The sequence below is a fragment of the Danio rerio genome, chromosome 17 (assembly GCF_049306965.1).
Source record: "Danio rerio strain Tuebingen ecotype United States chromosome 17, GRCz12tu, whole genome shotgun sequence".
Lineage (NCBI taxonomy): Eukaryota > Metazoa > Chordata > Actinopteri > Cypriniformes > Danionidae > Danio > Danio rerio.
Window position 1 is genome coordinate 34660001 of NC_133192.1, and position 4160 is coordinate 34664160.

At 37.2% G+C, this 4160-nt stretch overlaps 1 long non-coding RNA gene across 1 annotated transcript in view; it reads left to right on the forward strand.

Annotated features, from left to right (window-relative positions):
• Window positions 1-2476, forward strand: part of LOC137488119 (uncharacterized) — a 176783-nt gene extending 174307 nt beyond the window's left edge. Inside the window, exon 3 of the long non-coding RNA XR_012393500.1 lies at window positions 1-2476. This exon is cut by the window's left edge and continues 1708 nt beyond it. This is a non-coding gene — a long non-coding RNA (uncharacterized lncRNA).
• Window positions 2477-4160: the final 1684 nt, after the last annotated feature.

Here is a 4160-nt window from a genome sequence, read left to right on the forward strand (position 1 = left end):
CAATCAATCAATCAATGCATCCATCCATCCATCAATCAATTACTTAATCCATCCATCCATCCATCCATCTGTCCATCAATCCATCCATCTATTTATCCATTAATCCACCCATCAATCAATCAATCAATCAATCAATCAATCAATCAATCAATCAATCAATCAATCAATCAGTCAGTCAATCCAGTAATCCATCCAGTCATCCATCAATCCATTCATCAATCCCTCAATGCATCAATTCATCCATCCATTAATCCATCCTTTCATCCATCCGTCCATCCGTCCATCCATCAGTCCATCCATCCATCCATCCATCCACCCATCAAAAAATCAATCAATCAATCAACCAACTAACCAACCAACCAACCAACCAATCAATCCATCTATCCATCAATCTATCCATCAATCCATTCATCCATCCATCCATCCATTAATCCATCCATCCGTCCATCCATCAATCAGTCCATCAATCCATCCATCCATCCGTCCATCCATCCATCAGTCCATCAATCCATCTATCCATCCGTCCATCCATCCATCAGTCCATCAATCCATCAGTCCATCCATCCTTCCATCCATCAATCCATCAACCCATCAATCAATCAATCAATCAATCAATCAATCAATCAATCAATCAATCAATCAATTAACCAACCAACCAACCAACAAATTATTCCATCCAACCATCCATCCAACAAAAAACTAACTAACTATGTTTCACCCAACAACAATTTTAAAAATATATCAATTCAAAGAATTGAACATGCAATTCAAATGTTTAGCATTTACAATCCCTTTGTCTGCGACAATAATGTGAAATTCATCATGGGGGGCTTCACATGATAAATGATGCTGACCTATTGTCATTAATTGTGATTAATTGAACATATTAATCATATATGGCATGTCATGTAATTATTGTGATTTAATTCTTAATTAGATTACGTTTGTTATTGATTGACATTTTTATTCCACTTGACATCTCTATAAAACAGAAAACATACACCTCCATTTGCTCCCAGTGAAATTGTGGGCAGTGCCTGACCAAGCATGGGCCACATGTGAACTGTCTGAGTGTTTCCACAAGAGATGAGCAGAGATTTATAGTGAGGAGAAAAAGAGAACGAGTGAGAGAGCGAGTAGCTGCACTAATCTGTGCAAAATGCTCTTGAGAACGAGGAGCTCGAGGGAAGAAGTCTCAAAACACAAGCTGAGACATATGGCAGCCATCATCTTGATTAAACTCTGGCAGCACTTGCCGTAGGATTACAGTGAAACCCTCGCAAGACAACTTAATGAAGTGAGAGACACGCATCAGGATCGCTCACCCTTCTCCTGTGAAAAAGTGTCACTGCTGTTTAGCATGCGATAATTTCATAATGGATAGTTGAAGGGACTGGATTTGCTGAGTAAGTCCATCAATTCTCAGCAGCCACTGCTCCGGTGTCACATGATCTGTCAGAAATCATTCTAATATGCTGATTTGGTGCTCAAGAATCATTTCGGATTATTATTATTAATACAGTTGAAATGAATGTGCTGTTAATTGAAGTGTGGAGACTGTGATAGAGTGTCTTTTCTTTAGGATTCTTTGATGAAATGAAAGATTACATCTATGTAACATTATAAAAGCCTGTCTGTTTGATTAATTCACTAGCTACAGATCCGGAAAATATCATAGCTCTTCACTTTTTCCACATTTTTTATGTTAAAGCCTTATTCCAAAATGGATTAAATTCATTTATTTACTCAAAATTTTATAATAAATAGCTTTTTCAGAGGCATAATAAACTTATTGGAACGTAAACTTGACTTTCAAGAAAAGTTATAACAGTTTCTCAAAGAATATATCTCTCACCATTCTGCTATTAAGCAAAACAGAAACAAATAAGTTAATCTTAGCTTACCCAAAAGAAAAAAAAAGAGTCACATTAACATCTGACTTTTTTTTAAATGATTATGTGGCTTTTTATACAGTATGTAAACTTCTGGTTTCAACTGTAAATTCTTTTTGATCACAATAATCCCAAACTATTTTATCCCTATGCATAAGCAGAGAAAAAAACATTTACAGGTTCCTTAAGGCTAAAATACATTACACGACATTTGCCCAAATTTTTGCCCTGATTTGTAGTCAATGCTAGCTGCCAAAAATAAAACTCAATTTTCAGAAAGTTGGCCATCATAGTTGACTAATATATCCGCTTAACCCTTAACCAGGCATCATAACCACCTGGTTAACCTTTTATTCATAAGTTATCTTCATTGTTTTAACTATTTATTGCTATTTATCAGAGCTGTGTCAGTATATTATTCATTGCAAAATAGGGACCAAATATTTATTTTTAAGGAGTGCCCCTTATGTCCTCATAAAATCAAAAATAATCATATGATTTTGTTAGCTACATTGCTAGTGGTGTGGTGAACAATTCATCCATGTGTGTCATCCTTCTAATCTTTAATTAAAATCTGAAAATGCACTACTTGTTTTTTGTTCAGTTAAATTATCAGTTTACGTATATCTTTGGGATTGGGCGTGGCTAACATATTTAACCACGCTCCAACGCTTAACAACTGCTCCAGAATGCAGCAGCACGAGTTGTCTTCAATGAACCTAAACGAGCACATGTCACTCCGCTGCTAGTCCGTTTGCACTGGCTGCCAGTTGCTGCTCGCATCAAATTCAAAACTCTGATGTTTGCCTACAAAGTGACTTCTGGCCTAGCACCTTCTTATCTGCTCTCACTTCTGCAGATCTATGTGCCCTCCAGAAACTTGCGTTCTGTGAATGAACGTCGCCTCGTGGTTCCATCCCAGAGAGGGAAAAAATCACTTTCGCGAACACTCACGCTCAATCTGCCCAGTTGGTGGAATGAACTCCCTAACTGCATCAGAACAGCAGAGTCACTCGCTATTTTCAAGAAACGACTAAAAACTCAACTATTTAGTCTCCACTTCACTTCCTAATCTGCAATTGCCTCTGAATATCACACTAACTGTACAAAAAAAAAAAAAAAAAAAACTACTAACACTTCCCTTCTTAGACTTTACAGACCTGAAACTTGCCTTTAGTACTTATTCATTGTTGCTCTTAGTTGTGTAAATTGCTTCCTTGTCCTCATTTGTAAGTCGCTTTGGATAAAAGCGTCTGCTAAATGACTAAATGTAAATGTAAATGTAACCACGCCCCTCCAACTGTCAGTTTTGACAACAAGCTTAAATGATGAGGAGGAGGTGTCTGTTAGGTTGTAATAACTCTCCCCAAAACCCTTTTCCGATCTTTCTGAATGAAATGCCTATTTTACTACATCCAATCAGCTTGCAGTAGGAAAAACAAGGCACGCCCGCCTTTTTTTGCCATACAATATTTGGTTTCTCTAGGTACTGCATCACAAAACAAACTAAAATAACTGTTGCAGCTTCCAGTTTATTTGGACTTTAAGAATAACTTGCAGTGCCCTACTAGTAAAACACACTGTATTGAAGTTGATTCAAACAAACGCAGTGATAACTGGTATAAACATTCAACAAATGTTCATTGAACTGACCTTCCTTGTTCCCACAGACACAGCTAAACTGTAACATGTAACAAAATGCAAATTTGTAGCTTTTTTGTGTTGCTTCCATGATTTGTATATTTATGATTCTTAGATAAGATGACAAACTGGATAGCTTGTTTCCTTTTCTGTATGTAAAATAGGTCTTCGGTTTGGAAAGATGATGGTTTACTGTGTCCATCTTACTGTAGGCAGTAACAGTCTCCTCTGTGTGAATGTTAAGGAGCAGATGCCCACCTGGCCCACAGAGAAGCCTTTTGGACCAGGAGACATCCATATGTTAGAGGAGATGATTCCTGCCGAGGATCACATACTTTACTGCCACAAATCTTACTGCGAAGAGAGGGAGAGAGAGGGAAAAAACACACACTCATTCTGTACTGAATATTCTGCGAATGCACATTTACTGTTAACCAACAACACAACAGTAACAAACAAATGAAAACAAAACAAATAGGAATCATTCAAGCGATGGCAAAGTCATTTTGCTAATAGGCTACAAGATTTAACCAGGACAGAAGGACAGTTGTTTAATCTAGCCGGACATTAATAGGTCACAATTTGTTTTTACAGCACAAAAAGGAGTTGTTTTCCGACAACAGCATT